The following is a 17,582-nucleotide window of genomic DNA, read 5'->3' on the forward strand; positions in this document are numbered from 1 at the left end:
GTCTCAAAGTCAGATGTGCACCTGGGAGAGAAGCAGGGAAGAAGCAGAGCACAGGCGTGGTTAGGAGCAGCCAAGGCCACTACTCAGTGGGGAGCTGGAAGCAGTGCCAGGAGCCACACGGTCTTCTTTGTCCTACAAAATGAAGCCTGGCCCACATTGCTCTCTCCTAGTTCTTAACCCAAGAGCTCCCTCAGCCACCTCCCAGCCTCTCTCTAGCACACAATCTCCCCACAATCCTGTGGCATGACAAGGAGCTCCAGGGCCCAGCACAAGACAAAGACAATATTGGATGAGTTGTACATCGAGGAGAGATCCCAGTTTGGAAGAGGAGGAGAAGGGGCTTCAGACTCACCTGGTTGCCAAGCAGAAGGAGGCAAGAGAAGTGGATGAGAGAGCAGGCACTTGCGCTGCCTTTTATACCTGCCCTTCATTGCCGCAGGACCAGAGGCACCCGCGGCAGAGGTAACAATTCTCGGACAAGCTCATCTTGAATGCAAACCAGCGCAGCTAATGACATGGGCTGTGCTTTGGTTTCCTGCACTGCTGCCTTTTCATTTCCAGATTTGTGCCATGCCCATTTTCCAGTGAAGGCTTCTTCTGAGCAATTGGATGAAAGGCTCCAGGATTTGTAGGACAGGAATGCAGCAGTGCTGGCAGAAGACTCAGCTCAAGTGCTGGATGGGTTCAGGCCAGGCAAGTGACATCAGCCTGGGTCACTGCGGTGGGGTTGTTTGAAGTGTCTTTCTCAGGAAGAGGCTTCAGCAATCCTCAGCCGCATGTCCAAATGGGTTGTCTGCTAGGTTTTAAACTCATCCTGCCTAATAGGGCCTTCACGAAAAATTCTGGCCTGTTTTGACTCACTCCCTCTCTGTGCAGTCTGTGAGCACACAGGTGATGCCATGGGCATGCCTGGGGCCTTGTCCTTCCCCATAATGCTCTAGCATTGCCACAGTTGTCCCCAGGTGTCCTCAGCATAGCCCATAACTGGTTGTGTTCTTACGTGTGTTCCTGTCCTCTGTGCACTTATCTGCAGCCAGATTTACGTGGATGCAGGTAGGAGAAGAAATTTGTCTGTGACTCCACACTGATGTGCTTGAGCTTGTGTGTGTGTGTGTTTCCTTTTGTGTCCCTCATCAGGAGGGGATGTGCCGCTCATGGCAGGGACACTCTCCTCTGCTCTGTCCATGAGCACCACAGAGCAGCATGTTCCCAGGGTCAGAAGGAGCCTGAGTGCAGCTGAGTGCTGATGGCAGCAGCCTGCTCGAGATCTGTGCAGGGAAGAGGCACGGAAATGCAGCCCCTGCCTCCTGAGACCTCCTTTTCCTGCCCCTCCAAAGCTCACGCTCCACTGCTGCTGATTTCAGGCCACAGCAGGGATGGTTTCTCACAAGTTTGGATTCTTAGCTTAATTCAGTTTAAAATTTTGGGAGTGCCTCAGCGTGGCTGGCAGTCCCTCCACCCTGCCTCTCCAAGCCAGGACACAGCAGCTCTCCCCACTGTTAAAGAGTTCAGGAAGATGGGGGTTTGCTTTATGGGCATGGAGAAAGGCTGAGGAAACCTGCCCACCTCATGCTGGCCACCTGCTTCAGATGCCGTGTCAGTGGTGTCTGGGGTGGGGGACAGCCCCCTCTCACATCTAAGCCCGTGCCAAATGTACTTGTGCTGCCCGTTGACCTGGCACTTTGTCAGACCTTGGACCAAACAGGTACGGAATGAAAGGAACATGGAGCGTGACGTCGCTGTGCTCTGATTGGAAGGAGAGACCCTGTGGCTTGCACAGGGAAAGACAAAGAACTGAGGACTGCTTTGCTGCTGAGCCCCCACGGCCATCATGTCCCACATGGGAATGTCAGCCTGAGTGCCCAGCAAGGGCCCCTGGCAGGGAAGGGACGTTGCGTTTGGGGCCTCATTCTCCAAAGCCCTGGTGCTGTCCCACAGGCATGTTGAGAAGAGGCCCTCTTTCCAACAAGGGCTGTCCGCACTGTGTAAAGTTCCTCAGCCCATCTCCCCTCCTGAATGTCCGTCTGCCTGGGCTCAGCTCCAACTTGGAGACCGTGCAGTCGAGGCCTTCCCCCCTTCCCTGCAGTGACCTCGGTGACATCAGTGCCAGGAAACTCTGCTGAGAGAGCTCAGCCAGGGCTGATGCCCCTCTCCATGGAGACACAGCTGAGGGTCTCGTGTAGCTGAGGGCCAACCTCATTTCTTTCTCATGAGGTAACGGGAACTGTGGAGAAGGGAAGGGCAGGGAATGTGTGTACCTAGAGTTTAGAAGGACCTTTGACACCTCTCCCATACTACCCTGATGATCAAATTGGCGATGAATGGGTTCAGTGAGAGGCTGATAAGGTGGGTGGAAAATTGGCTGGACTGCCAGGCTCAGAGTTGTGAACGTAGAGAAATGGGCTGACTGGAATGTCATGAAGGTTCAAAAGAGCAAGGGCAAGGTTTTGCATCTGATGGAGGAACCAGCCCATGCAGTCATGCAGGCTGGTGGCTAGCTGCCTAGGAAGCAGATGCACAGGAAAAGATGTGGGGTTTTAGTAGACAGCCAGCTGAACGCGAGACCACAGCGTGCCCTTACAGTAAAATAGGTCAACTGCATCCTGAGCTGTGTTAGTCAAAGTGTTGCCAGCAGGTGCAGGAAAATGTCCCTGCCCCTCTGTCCCATTGGAGACAGCATCTGGTGTGCTGCATGGAGGCTGGGGCTCCGCAGTCCAAGAAGGATATTGACATACTGCAGGGAGTCCAAGAAAGGCCACCAAGGAGGGTAGGGCGCTGTCAAACATGACATGCAAGGAGACACTGAGAGAACGGGGTCTGCTCTTCCAGCAGAAGAGGTGGCTCAGGGGAGATCTTCTTCCTTTCTACAGCTGCTTGATCAGAGGAGACAGAGAAGGTGCACATAGCATCTGGCCCAGGTGACAGGGAGGGCCTTCTTGGAGTAGAGACGCTGGACAGCAGCTGGGACATGGAGAAATCTGCTTCAGCAGTAAGCTAAAAGAAGTAAGAAGAACTGGAATGGGTTTTGCAGGGAAGTTGTGCAATCTCAATCTCCATCCTGGGAGGTGTATAACCTAGACTGAATGAGACCATGAGTAACTGGATCTAATGGGATCTATTCCGAGCAGGGGGGTGATCTGGACGGCCACTGGAGGTGCCTTCTCACCTACATTCTGAGATTCCCCCCTTACCCCAGCCCTCCCTGAGCCCTGCACGCCCATGGGCTCACTTGTCCTCACACCCCCTCGGCCTCAGCAGAGCTGTCAGGCCTTGTGCCGGCACTGCAGAGAGGCAGCTGAAGGGAGGCTCTGCAGCCTGCTCCTTCCCCTGGGCAGGAAATGCGTGGCTGCTCTTTGCAGCCCCTGCGGTGGCAGGCAGCTCTGGGAAGCTGGTGCATGTGGCGGGTGAGGGCCCTGCAGCTGCCGCAGGCTGGAGCGGGCACTGGGCAGGCTTGTTGTTGGTGGGAGGGGACGGGCAGAGTGGGCTTCCAGGAGACAAAGTTGTGCCCGTGCAGAGCCGCTGAGCACTGGGAGGCCGGGCGAGCCCCCGAGCGGCGCCGGCGCAGGGCTCAGCCCCGGGGCGGAGCTGGCGGCGGCGGAGAGGAGAGGAGAGCGAATGGGAGAGGAGAGGAGAGGAGAGGAGAGGAGAGGAGAGGAGAGGAGAGGAGAGGAGAGGAGAGGAGAGGAGAGGAGAGGAGAGGAGAGGAGAGGAGAGGAGAGGAGAGGAGAGGAGAGGAGAGGAGAGGAGAGGAGAGGAGAGGAGAGGAGAGGAGAGGAGAGGAGAGGAGAGGAGAGGAGGCGGCGCGGCCGGAGCAGAGAGCCGGGGCTGGCGGCGGGCAGCGAGGCGCGGGCGGCGGAGCGGCGGGATGCGGCGGTGCCGGGGCGCAGGGCTGGCGGGGCTGGCCGCGGTGCTGCTGGGTGCGCGGGGCTGGCGGCGGTGGCGGGGGGGTAGGCTCTGTGCCCGGGCTGCTCCCCAGGGAGCCCAGCGCCAGCTCGGCCCTCTCCTTCTGCACCGTCTCTTTCCCCTCCCGGCCTCTCTGCCCTCTCTGCTCCCCCTTTCCCAGAGCTCTGCAGTCCCCCCTACGTAGCCTCCTTTGTTCCCATCATCTCTACCATCACAACTTGGCTGGCACGTGCGCCTGCTGCTCCGGGCACGCACTCTTGCCTCTGGTAATTCGGCAGGTACTATTGCCCTGATTTCAGCCCTCCTTCACTGCAACACCCACTTTCGCTGGGTACTACTGTCTACTACTCTACTCTCTCTTCCACTCTTCATGTGTGCATCCGCCCCTCTTCTGACCCATCTCTCCATACATCTACCATCCCTAACCCCTCTTCCTACTCTGAGATGCTATAAATCCTCTCATCCCCCTGTGCATTCAGCCTTTATTTCTGTTCTGAATTCAGCCCTCCTTCCTTCACTGGAACACACCCAACTCTCCCGTCACCTCTCCCTCTCGCTCTCCGTCCATCCATCCATGCTCCTGATTTTCATCCCATCTCTGCATGCATCGGTTTCAAAATCTCTGCCAGCCTTTTCCCCTCAATCCACACACCCACACCAGGATCACTCTCCATCCCAGCTGAACAGCTCTCCATCCGTTCCAGTCTGGCTCTGTCTCACTGCCGTTCTTCACAACAGTTTCTCTGGGAGAATGAGAGCTGGGTGATCTTTGATGACCTGTGGGCTTCCCTTCTTCTTCCTCTGCAGTGGCTGTGGGCAGAGCCCAGGTGCAGCAGGACCCCTTGGCAGAGACCACCGAGGACACCGACATCAGCATCAACTGCTCACACCCAAACATAAACACCGGCGACTACATCAACTGGTACCGTCAGCTCCCGGGCCGAGGCCCCACATTCATCGCGCTCATTTTTAAAGAATCAAAGAATGTGCAGGACCCTCCGGGGCAGCTGTCGGTGGCGGCAGACCGCCGGTCCAGCGCCCTGCGGCTCTCCCGGCCCCGGCGCGGGGACGCGGCGGTGTATTACTGCGGCGTGGGAGGCACGGGGAGAGGAGCCGGGGCTGCGGGCGGGCACGAACCGCGGCGGGCGGGGCCGGGCGTGTGTGTGGGGGGCGGGGGCACAGCCCCGGCCGGGACCGACAGGGGGCGCTGCCGCTCCGCCCCCTGGCACCGCCGCTGCCACCGGTACTGGGAACGGCTTCGGCATCGACACGAGCACCGGCATCCCCAGGTCCTCCTTGCAGTCAGTGCCTGGACTCATGGGGTGGGCTGACCTTGGCTGGGCACCAGGTGCCCACCCAGCCGCTCCATTCCTCCCCTCCTCAGCAGGACACGGTGCGGGGCTGGAGGGGAATAAGATGGAAGAAGCTCATGGGTCAAGATAAAGGCAGTTTTATAAAGCAAAAGCAAAGGTCGCGCACAGAAGCAAAGGAAAACAGAAGATATATCCTCTACTTCCGATTAGCAGGCAATGTCCAGCCACTGCCTGGGAAGTAGGGCTTCAGTACACATAACAGTCGCTCCAGAAGACAAACATCGTAAGAACGGATTGCCCCCCTCCTCCTCCTTTCCATAGCTTTTATTGCTGAGCAGACATCATATGGTATGGAATATCCCTTTGATCACTTTGGGTCAGGCTGTGCCCCCTCCCCAGTTCTTACCCGCCCCCAGCCAGATGGGGGGAATATTGGAGAGACAGCCTTGATGCTGTGGAGCACTGCTCAGCAGCAGCCAAAACACCGGTGTGTTGTCAACACCTTTCTTGCTACCAGTCCAAAGCACAGCACCATGAGGGCTGCTATGGGGAAAACTCACTCCATCTCAGCCACACCCAACAGAGCTCAGCACCTCTTCTCCGTGATGGCGGCTGCGGATCAGTGCTCCTGAAGGCAGCAAAGAGCCGCCCTCGCTCAGCGCTACCTGTGGAGACTGAGAGGCTCTGTGCAAGGCAGGGAGGGGAGTCGGGTGTTTCCCACAAGGCTCTCTTGCTTCCCAGAAAGGGCTCAGAGTGTTCTGGGTTAACGTGGCACCTTCTGGCCTGCCAGCATCGTCTCAGAAATGTGTCACAGAGGGGACACTTTCCCAGTGGTTTTTCCCTTCCCAAGGACAGGCACCACCATCTCCACCCAAGGCTGTTATTTCTGCTGACAGGCTCCATGGACATTCGAAGTAAGCAATTAAGAATGGGGCAATTAAGAAAGCAAGGCACACAGGCATTACCAGAGTCAGCCCTTACATGGGAAAGGTCCATTGCAAGAAACCAGAAATGGCTTGGCTCTGCCAAGTTCTCTTTACTGTGGTCTACCACCTGCTCCTCAGCCCTGGCAGGGCCAGACTTTCATCTGGGGTAAAGTGGTTACCTTGCCTTGCAGCAGCGGTTGATTTTATTCTTCTGACACCAAGAGACACAAAAGATTTACCCCAGCACACCTTTGGTTCTTCCCTCTTGCCTGAGCAGCTGATTGCCTCTGGACATGAGAAAGCTGTTCCAAGCAGGGCAGTACATTGCCCCGAAGCAAACACAAACGTAGTCAAGCACAGTGGCCTCCCCAGGTGGCACGTGGCCCTGCTTGTCTTTGCCTTCCCTGTGTGTCTCTGAACCGTGGTGGGAACAGCCTCACCCTTGTCACTGTGGGGAGTGAGCAGTGGGCTCCCTGACGATCCCGATGTAGGTCTTCCTTGGCAGGCTTTCTTCCTTGGAGATCTGCTGCACCACCACCATTGTTGTCAAAACACTAGGGAGTTTCCTTGCCACCAGGACTATCATTTGTGTTTCCTGCTGCCTGGCACAGTCATTTTTCCACTTCTTCTTGGGCATGACTGAGTTCCTGACCCTCTCAGCCACGTCCTTTGATCATTATGTCACCATATGCAAACTGCTCTACCGAAAACCACTGTCACGATGAAGAAAGTCTACTTCCTGCCAGCGCTGGGAGCATGGGCAGTGGGCTTTGTTGTCATCTTCTCCCAGTTGCCTCTGCTGCTGTGGCATCCTTTCTGCACCAAGAAGCTTGTTGACCTTTGATTTCTCCTGTGGTGCTGGGCCAGCATGAGCATAGCCTGTGCTCGGACAAGCGTGCTGCAAGCAGAGCAGTAGCTTGGCCTGGCTTGGAGGTGCTGGGTAGCTGGGTGCTGGTGGGAATGCTCCAGCATGTGCTCTGTGGTTGGGCTGATGAGTGCATATGCCACTGCGTCCCCAGGGCAGGAGTCCCCAGTCACCATCCCTGGAAGTGTTCAAAAAACAGGTAGACGTGGCACTCTGGGATGTGGTTTAGTGGGCATGGTGGTGTTGGGTTGATGACTGGACTGATGATCGTAGAGGTCCTTTCCATTCTATGATTCTGTTCTATGGTGCTTGTGCCCTAGGGCTGCCTGTGGGGCAGGGAGAGAGTGGAGAACTCTGGGGGTCCCAGGCAGGGTGAGGAGCTGGGTTGCCCAGATATTCACAATTCACCCCAGTGCCAACAGTGCGGGGCTTGTGTGGGAGGAGGTGAGCAAGCCCTTGTTCTCTGGCTATGACAAGAACGTGTCCAGCGGCCAAAGAGATGGAGGGGATCAGTGGCCCTGCCCCAAGTCTCAAGCAGGAGGAAAGTGCAGGGCACCTCACCTGGCCTGCTGGGCCCTGCGTGCCTGAGCCCCTGTTTTGAGTTCAGCGGGCTGTGGGACCCTGGAGAGCCCAACTGTCTGTAGGGACCCGCTGTGCCACGCTGCCACTTGCCCTGTTACTCAGCAGCTGTAAACTGTGGAGGGATGGCTGAAAAGTGGGCATTTCCCACCGGGATGTGCCGGGGACAGACATTTTGTGGCACTGAGGCCTGCAGAGCTTGGCTTACAGAGTCCTCATTCACCTTGTTTGCAAGGGAGCTGGGGTCAGTGCCTTGACACCTCGGTCACCCTGCTTCAGCATTGGGCAGGCAGGCAAGAGGAGGGGATGTTGACAGAGGACTTCACAACCTGACCCTCCAGAAGAAAAGGCTGTCTAATTCCCAGCTGCGGAAAGGGCAGTTGCCACAGGCCCCTTTGTGGATGGATGCATGCATGGATGCATGCATGGATGGATGGTTGTGTTCTGTCCATCAGGCTCTTCCTGGCTGAGGCCTCTGGTGTGCTTTGGATCAAACCAGTGCCCAAGAGCATCGGTGGAAGCAAGAGGTACCCTCGTGAACACAAGTTGCCTGCCATAGACACCTCACAGGTAGCGCTGAGCGTGTCCCATTGTCACCTTCACATCTCAAGGGGCCTGGGGTGAGAAAAGCTCCAGAGCTTTTCCAGAGCAGAGCTGGTCCTGACGTAGCAGGACCTTAGAGGTGCTGGGCCTGAGGAAAGCTGCTCCATCCATGCTTGGGGCGACGAGGCACCGCAGAGCAGCGATGGGGCTGTGGGCACTGGTTACTGTCCTTGGACTGCCCTGGCCCATGGGGGTGTTGGGCTCCCAGGGACTCTAGTGTGTGACCCAGTGTGGTTAATCCCAATACTGACTTGTGAATGATGTCAGCCCTGCATGCCTGCCAAAACGTGGGCCCTGCCAAGTGCTGTAGGCGTGGTGGTAGGGCTGCTTGGGGGACTGATCCCTGCTGCCCATGCCCATGTGTGCTGGCCACGGCTCTAGATGGGCAATGGTGGGGAGGAGAAGGTGGAGGTGAGGCCATGGGCCATCCCTGAGACTATTCCACCCATCGGCACTCCTGCTGTCCTTTGGGGACCTCTTCTGTCCTCTCCTCCTTCCCCAGCACAGCACTGACTAGAGCAAGAGGTGCTCCATTCCCTATAGAGCTTACAGGGTGGCTTGCCTCCATGGCCTCCCAGAGTCCTAGCTTCTCACTTGAGGAAAGCAGAGGTTGCGCTCCTTGTTTGCAGGCTCTGTGGGGCTAGAGCTGGGCAGAGCCACCGCAAGGCAAGGGCTGATGGCCACTTGCTCTGAGGTAGTCTGGGTTGTTTGGCATACTGCCAAGGGATAGTGCTGCCAAGAGGACCCTCTGCAGTGTGTCCCAACCTGCCATTCTTCTGGGATTAGTGAAGGGTCTCCTCATACCCTCATCTCACCCCTGCCAAGAGCAAATCCATTCTCCCTGAGCAGCTTGGGAGGGCATACATGGAGGAAAGGACCACTTGGAGGCCCAGGCTGGGATGCAGAAATCTTTAATGAGTCTAAAGAGAGAATCGAGGTCACTCCAAGCAGAGCCCCTGCATGCAGGGGTCACCAGGGGCAAGTAAAAGACCGTACTCTCACCCTTGGCAACGGTGAAGTTCATGCAGGGCATCTGTCTGCCTTTCCTGCAGAGATCCTTGCAGCCCAGGGGAGCAGAAGAAAAGAATGAAAAGAGAAAGAAAGAGGTAGGTGGAAGCATGGGTGGAGAGACACAGCCCATGTTTCCAGCTAAACGCAGGCTGGCCCCTTCCTGCCAGCATTTGCAGGAGCAGTTCAGGATGGTGAATTCCTGTGAAAGCAATGGCCTGAAGAGTCATTCTTTGTTCAGCGCTATGTCTGTAGTCCCTGGGGAGCCTTCCCAAGAGCTATGCCCATTAGCTTTCTCAGGGGAGGCACCTTCTGCCACAGTAGCGGTTGGTAATGCAGGAGAGGTCAAAGCCCCCAGAGGAGATGGGCACTCCCTCAGAGCTGAGGATGCTGCCAACAGCAGCAGAGGTGGAGGAGCCCACAACGGTGTTCTGTGGGAAGGAGCTGTGGATGGGGCCAGGCAGGGTCACCACCACAGCAGGGGGCTCAAAGATGATGGTGGAGTTCTGGCACTGCCTGACACAGGGCTCGTTGCAGCTGTTGGCCAGTGGGGTCGGGCCGCAGGGCCGTCAGGGCTGGCATTGGTCGTAGCAGGACAACCCATGTCTCTGAGTTGGAGGTGAACCTGGGAGAGAAGCAGGGAGGAAGCAGAGCACAAGGTGAGTGATGAGCAGCCTGCTTACACAGTCACAAAGGAGCCAAGACCACTACTGAGCAGGGAGCTGGACACTGTGCCAGCAGCCACACGGTCTTCATTGCCCTACAAAGAGCAGCCTGGCCCAGGGAGGCTCTCTCCGAATTTGTAAACCAAAAGCCCCCTCAGCCACATCACCACCTTAAAACACTTTTCCCACTGCATCCCATAATGAGGTCTGATCCCATTGTAGACAGAAACACCCCTGAGTTTATAAGATGGTCCTCTCTTCTGAGATCGATAAGATGATCGATGGAGTTGTAAAGAGCTGTCCCTGAAGAATAGCCACGAGCACGTCAAAAGCTTCTGGGTAAGAATCAGAGATGGAGGCAACAAAGGGAACCTTGTGCTTGGTGGAAAGATGGGGACAATCTTTTTAGCAAGGCCTGTTGTGACAGCACAAGGAGGAACGGTTTTAAACTAAAGGAGGGTAGATTTAGGCTGGAATCAAATCCCACTGTCAGTGACATGACCCTGTGGAGCTGGGCGTTATCTCCTCTCCCACAGCACCTTTCCAGAGCAGAGTTGCATTGCGGCACTTGTGGGTCTGTAGAGCTGCTGGGCCTCAGGAAAGCTGTGCTTGAGGCAGACAAGGCAGCACAGAGCAGCGTTGCATGTTCATGCAACAGTCACTGTCCTGGGCCTGCCTTCAGCCAAGGGGGTGTTGCGTTCCCAGGGACAGGGGAGTTTGTGAGACTGCTGACCTCCCCAGGGCCTCCCACGTGCCCACAGTGCCTCTCTGGAGGACAACAGATTGCTGTTCATATGGCATGCTCCAGGGCCAAGGGGGTAATTCTGAGCAGAGACGCAGCAAGGCAAGGACTGACGGCCATTGGCAGCGGAGTAACTAGGATTATCTTCCTCAGCTTCAAGAGGCAGTGCCTGGAAGAGGAATCGCTGCAGTGCGTCCCACCCTCCAACACCTCGAGCAGTGATGAAGGGTTGCCCTGTGCCCCCACCTATTTCCTTCCACAAAGCAATGGCTTTCTTTGTCAGCAGTCAGTATGCAGATGGTCAGACCACCTAATGGACACAGGCAGGGTTGCAGCAAATTTTAATGAGTTTGGAGAGGGAAATGAGGTCCCTCCAAGTGGAGGCCCCCAGCGAGGGGAGCAGCAGGAGCAGCCAAGAAGCTGTTTCCCTTTTGCTGTGGCAGAGTTCCCACAGGGCATGAGGGGACGTGCCTGGCAAAGGGAGAGAGGCTAGCAGCTCCCTGCAGGCTGGTTTCTGGGGTCCTCACTGCAGGCTTTGAGAGGAGGACAAGACAACAAAGAAAAGAAAGAAAAAGGGTGAGTGGAAGATAGGAGAGGTAGACATTGGCCATGTTTTCAGAGAGCCCAGGCTGGCCCCTTCCAGTCTGCCCTTGCAGGGCAAGTCAGACATGGTCAGCTGCTCTTAAAACAATGGCATGAAGTTTGATCCTGTGTCCAGCACCATGTTCTGAGTTCCTGGGGGTCCTTATCAGGGTCCATTGCCAGCATAATTAGCAGGGGGGGCACCTTCTGCCACAGTAGCGGCTGGTAATGCAGGAGAGGTCACAGCACCCAGAGGTGATGGGCACTCCGTCACAGCTGAGGATGCTGCCAACAGCAGCAGAGGTGGAGGATCCCACAACGGTGTTCTGCGGGAAGGAGCTGAGGATGGGTCCGGGCAGGGTCACCACCACAGCAGGGGGTTCAATGACAACAGTGGAGTTCTGGCACTGCCTGACACAGGGCTCGTTGCAGCTGTTGGCCAGCGGGGTCGGGCCGCAGGGCTGGCAGGGCTGGCAGGGCTGGCACTGGTCGTAGCAGGACATGTCTTGGGGCCTGAGGGGCACCTGGGAGAGAGGGCAGGGAGGAAGCAAAACACAGGGCTGCATAAGGAGCAGCCTGTCACCACACCATGAGGGAGCCAAAGACCATGCAGGACCGGGAGGTGGAGGCTGTGCAGAGATGTATGAGGGCTTCTTGGCCTCATCCTGACAGGGCCCAAAAAGACCCACCACCTCCTGTGCAGCTACTGCCCAGCCTCTTAGTCTAGAAGCCACCTCACTACAGTCCCAGCTTCCCTCCATGGCTAACTTTCTCACCACTTCCCTCTCCCACCTGAAGCACCCACAAGATCTGCCATAGGACAAGGCTGGTGTCAGCTGAGAGGTCCATTGAGGTGAGACCTCCTTTTAGAGAAAACAGAGAAGGAGAAGGGGCTCAGACTCACCTGACGCTCAAGGAGAAGGAAGCAAGAGAAGTGGATGAGAGAGCAAGGAGCTGGGCTGGCTTTTATCATGGACCTTTCCTGCCCCAGGCTGCCAGAGGCACCCCTTGTAGAGGTGGTTATTTTCTGACAAGCTCATCTTGAATGCAAGACATGCCAGCTAATGCTATGGGCTGTGTTTTGGCTTCCTCAGTTGCAGTCTTTTAATTTCCTGCTTTATGCCAGGCACATTCCCCAGTGAAGGCGTATTTTGCATGACAGGATGAGAGGCCCAAGCATTTCCGGTGCAAAACACATCAGCGTGGGCAGAGGACCTATCTCAACATGCCGGAAGAGTCCAGTGAAGTACACTGAAGACAGACTGAAAAACTGTCTTAGACAACACACATACACACACACAGATCTAGACGTCCAGTCACCTGAGTTAATGGAGAAGACTCAAGGCACCCAAACAAAGGCTGTCTACACTGTCCACGACCACTGCACAGTGATGGACTTGAACAGAGTCCTCTTCTGCATGTCCTTTTTGCAAGGGTTCAGCGTGGCTGAGGGAAGACTGCTCAGCACTGGGTGAGAGTGGGAGATGCAGGTGATGAGAGTAACGTGCCCAGCTTGAGCCCATCTGCCCACACCAAAGCCCTTTCCCTGCTCTCTGTCTGTCCCTGAGTACCATGGACATGGATGTGGGCTTTAGCCATGGGATGGAGGTGCTTGTAGGCTCTGGTAGGACAGCCTGTGGGTTCCCTTCTGATCGCGTGATGAAGCAAGCCATGCACACGTGACCAGGTAGGCAGGCCCTGCTGTGGGATTATGCCAGCTGGGGAGTGTAGAGGCCATGATCGCTCAGTTGCAGGATCAGTGTGTCCAGAAAGATGATTTGTCCCATTTACTGTGCACATCTGCTGTGGGATGGGATAAGTCCTGTGTGTGAGCTGAGGTCTCTTCACTGACTGTGGGAAGAGTCTGCAGAGACTGTTAGAGCAGGTCCAGAGGAGGGCCACGAAAACGATCAGAGGGTTGGAACACATCTTCTATGAAGAAAGTGTGAGAGACGTGGGGGTTGTTGAGTGTGGAGAGGGGAAAGTGTCTGGGGAGGCCTTCTTGTGGCCTTTCAATACTTAATGGGGGCTTGTAAGAAAGAGAGAGAAAGATGTTTTGCCAGGCTCTGTAGTGACAGGACAAGGAGCAGTGGCTTTAAACTGAAAGAGGGTAGATTTAGCTTGGGCATGAGAAGAAATATTTTCCAATGTGGGTGGTGAGACCCTGGAATATGTCACCCAGAGGTGTTGTGGATGCCCCATGACTGGAAGTGTTCAAGGTCAGGTTAGATGGGGCTTTGAGCAAGCTGACCTAATGAGAGATTTCCCTGCCCATGGTGGGCGAGTTAGACTAGATGTTCTTTCAGGGTCCCTTCCAAAGCATTCTAAGATTTGATGAATTCTATGTATAGATACATATTCTATACAGCTAATTCTATGAATTATGCCGGGTAACAAAGATGGTTCTGAGGTTCTTCCCTGCAGGGCAGGGAGTTTGGGTGGAATAAGCTTCTACATGAGGATGTCTGGAATCTGTGCTGGTCCAACAGGGCTGGAAGGACATGTTCCCTGAAGAGATCTTGATCCATTTTATTTACTAAGAGTGAGGTGTAAAGCACAGCACAGAAGTCAGAAGAGAATCCCTCTCCCTCGAGAGCTCATTTGGGCAGCGTGCATGGCAGGAGTGGGGTGTGGCAGCACTCAGCAGCTTTGGCTTCTGTCCCCAGGGGACCCCTTGGAAGAGTGAGGACTGCTGGACAGGAGCAGAAAGGGTTTGGCAAGGTGAGGGCAAGAGTGTCTTTGCAAACAGCTGCTACCCTTGGAAGGAGGATTTTAAAGTAGGTATGGAGGGGGAGGTGTGCCATAGACTGAGGAACAGGGAGACCACAAGGGCTAGAAGAGGTGTGCATGGGGGACAGCATGCCAGGGGAGGCTCTGACACTACCGCTGTGACACAGGTGGTGGTGTAGTTACCTGTCTGCTACACACCTCCTGCTCAAGAGGAGGAGGCAGATGATGCCTCCTGATGTCACGCACTTGGGGAAAGCCTCACAGTCACAGGCCCTGCTACTCATGGCTGGCTTCTCCCACCTCAGTATCTGCTGCAGGAGCAAAGTGGCTGGGCACAAGCAAAGCAGGACATGTCTAGGGCATCTGGAAGACAAATTTTTGATGCAGGCAATCCATGAAGGGACTAGAAGACAGACTCCGTTAGACCTGCTACTCACCAATGAGGAGAACTGTTGGATGATGTGAAGTTCCAGGGCAGCTTTCCCTGCAGTGACCATGAGGCTGTGCCTCTGAAGATCCTCAGAGACTGACCAAGACAAACAGGATGACTTCTGCCCCCAACTTCAGAAGGGCACATCTTAGTCTCAGCAGGGACCTACCTGCTTGGCAGGATGCCATGGGAAGCTGCCCTGGCGCACAGAGGGTCCCAGGAGAGCTGGCTAACCTCCAAGGACAGCGTCCTCAGAGCACAAGGATGGTCCTCTGCAATGTGCACAAAGGTGAGTCAGGAAAAGCCAAAGCTTTTCATGCAGTGGAAACGTGCAAGGCAGGTGAAGGGAATGCAGACAGGTACCTCTGAGCCTCTTGGCAGCAAAAGGAAGGCTGAGTAGATGAGGGCTCATTGCTGGCTGAGGAAGGGGACCTGGTGACAAATGATGGGGAAAAGGCTGATGTACTCGATGCCTATTTCTCCTCAGTTTTTCCTGGTATGGCTTCTCCACAGGTCTACCACAACCCTGATCCTCCTGCAGACTCTCTGGGAACGAAGCAGCACCCGCAGTAGAAGAAGAAATCACATCTCACCAACCTCCTTGCTTTCTCTGAGGAGGTGCCTGGCACTGTGGGGAAGGGGAGGAGCACTGGCTCTGGGGTACCTTGACTTTAGCAAGAACTTTGACATACCCTCATGGGTGCACACCCATGCACACCTATACACACACACAGAGGTATGCACACTCACAGGCACGCACACACACAGACGTGTGTGCACACAGTCTCACACACATGGGCACAACCACACACGTGAGCTTGCACGCACCCAAACAGTAACTCGTATGTGTGCACTTATGAAGAGGTGTGTGCACACAGGTTCCCAAAGGAGCCCATGTGCAGACACAGGCACAGCCACCCCCCATGCCAACATGTATGCACAGATATTCAAACACACATGCTTACACATATGCATGCTCTTGCACACGTGTATTTGCGTACAGTTATGAGTGCACGCTCAGGTACAGAGATGGACACACATAAAAGCACATATCCACCACATATGGCCACACACTTTCATATACACAGACCAATGTCACACCCGTCCACGCTAAGCTGCATGAAGGCACGTGCATGTGATAAAAGACATACACACTTATCAACAGACGTGCCCAAACACACTGGCGCGCAACATTTGTGCACACTCACGCTTGCATGTGCATTACCACAAGCACTCACAGACACACGTATGTGCAAAAGCGCACATGAGCACAGCCAGGGGAACATGTACGTGAGCATGAACATGCACACACACCGCTGAGAACCAGGGCACTCAGGGCCAGCTCTCAGCCTCTCGGCATGACTCTAGGCAGGTCCTTCAGGCCCTACAGTTAAGGCAATGAATCCAACACCATCAGCTTTAGCGAGCTCAAGAGTTTGACTGAGGCTGTCAGCTCTTTTCTCAGTAGAAAAGAGAGAGGAACCACAGCAGAGTGGAAGCTGTTGTGGCCTTTCTAGACATGGAGCCTCTCCCTGTCCCAAGTCTGTGGGTCAGGGGTAATGTACAAAGTAGAGAACATGCAAACTGCTGCAGCCACAAAGAATCCCCACATTACAATTGCAGAAACTCCTCCAGCCTTAGATGGTCCCAGCTGTCCCTAGTCTTCTCCTTGGGGGAGGTGTGCGGGTGTAGGACCAGCCCCTGCTCTGTAAAGGGACTGCTGCCTCAGGGATGTATTCACACAGCAGCAGGGAGTGGAGTGCCCGAGACAAGCCAGGCTCCCCACAGGCTGCAAACACTGAGGCTGGGGCACCAGAAATGACACTGATAACATGCCAGTAAGAGAGGCACTCAGCCTCTACAAAGCAGTCCTGAAAATGCCATTTCTTAGCACTAAGACGAGAAAGAGAGAGAGGACAATATAGATAACCTTGCATCCCTTCAGATGCTGAGGACCTTGAGCTGCTCAACATCAGCTGCTCTCACGGAATGAGAGAATCACAGGAGAGCTGAGGTTGGAAGGGACCCCTGGAGGTCATGTGCTCCACCCCCCCTGCTCAAGCAGGACCAGCTAGAGCCAGTTGCCCAGGCCTGTGTCTAGGTGGGGTTTTAATCTCTCTGAGGAGGGAGGCTCAGCAAACTCCCTGGCATACCTATGCCAGTGCTCAGTCACTCCCACAGCACAAGGAAAAAGTGTTGCCCACTTTCCAGGGCACAGGACCCTGTGCAGATCTGATCCACAGAATGGTTACCCCCTTTTGGTAAGTTGAGCTTTAGAGCATTTTCCTCACATGGCAACATACTGAGCCATCATTTCAGCTGTCAAACACTACAACCCTGCCAGTTGTGTATTGCAGGTGAGCAAATACCAGCAGCTTTCCCATCCTTGTTTCTTAGGGTGTGCGAAATGTGTTCGGCAGGGGAGTAAGAGCCGTGTAAAGAACAAGCAGTGCCCTGTCTAGTGACCCTTTTGAGGTCACTTCCCATGAAGACCCATGGGCCATAGGAACAGGCCACAGCAGTGAAATGGGAAGCACAGGTTGAGGCAGCTCTGTGCCTGCCTTCTGCACAGCAGAGCCACAGGATCGCTCTTGCTCTGCACCTGTAAGAAGTGAAGATGGAGAGGTAGCAGCAGCCACTGCCAACACTGCAGATAATCACAGCCTTGTTTGCAGAAGTGCCAGCACAAGCCATGGCCAGCAGGGCTGGCAGAACACTGAAGAAGTGGCAGATGTGCCTGTGGGCACAGAGAGCCAACTGGGAGGTGAGTCTTGTATGCAGAGCAGGAGGCAGGGAACCGGCCAGCCATGTCCCTGCCACCAGCCAGATGCACACAGCCTGATGCAGGGTGGCCCCATAGCACAGCGGGTTGCAGGTAGGCAAGCTGTGGCCATAGGACATGACAGTGTAGAGGGAGCAGTGCTCTCCGCCCAGCAGCTGGAAGTCCTCCAGCACCCTTGGAAGGAAGACACCGGAGAAGGGCTTTTGGTCTTCAGTCCTTCTGAAGGAGAGTGGCCTCCTTGTGACCTCACCTTCCTTCCACCCCAGAGCAACACCCTTCTCCTGTGCACCTTGGGGAGTGTCCACAGAGGGAAGGACCACATGGAGGCCAGGCCTGAGTGCAGCAGAACTTTAATGAGACTGAAGAGGAGACAGACGATTCCTACGAGGCTTGCCTTGAGGGAACCTTGCTGCCACTGTGACCCAAAGCAAACAAAGAAAAGGGAGAGAAAGGC

The 17,582-nt window shown here is 55.4% G+C and overlaps 1 pseudogene; it reads right to left on the reverse strand.

The window, feature by feature from the left end:
- Nucleotides 1-11,374: 11,374 nt before the first annotated feature.
- Nucleotides 11,375-12,226, reverse strand: LOC142595341 (feather keratin Cos1-1/Cos1-3/Cos2-1-like; annotated as a pseudogene).
- Nucleotides 12,227-17,582: the final 5,356 nt, after the last annotated feature.

Source organism: Pelecanus crispus, chromosome 18 (assembly GCF_030463565.1).
Source record: "Pelecanus crispus isolate bPelCri1 chromosome 18, bPelCri1.pri, whole genome shotgun sequence".
Classification (NCBI taxonomy): domain Eukaryota; kingdom Metazoa; phylum Chordata; class Aves; order Pelecaniformes; family Pelecanidae; genus Pelecanus; species Pelecanus crispus.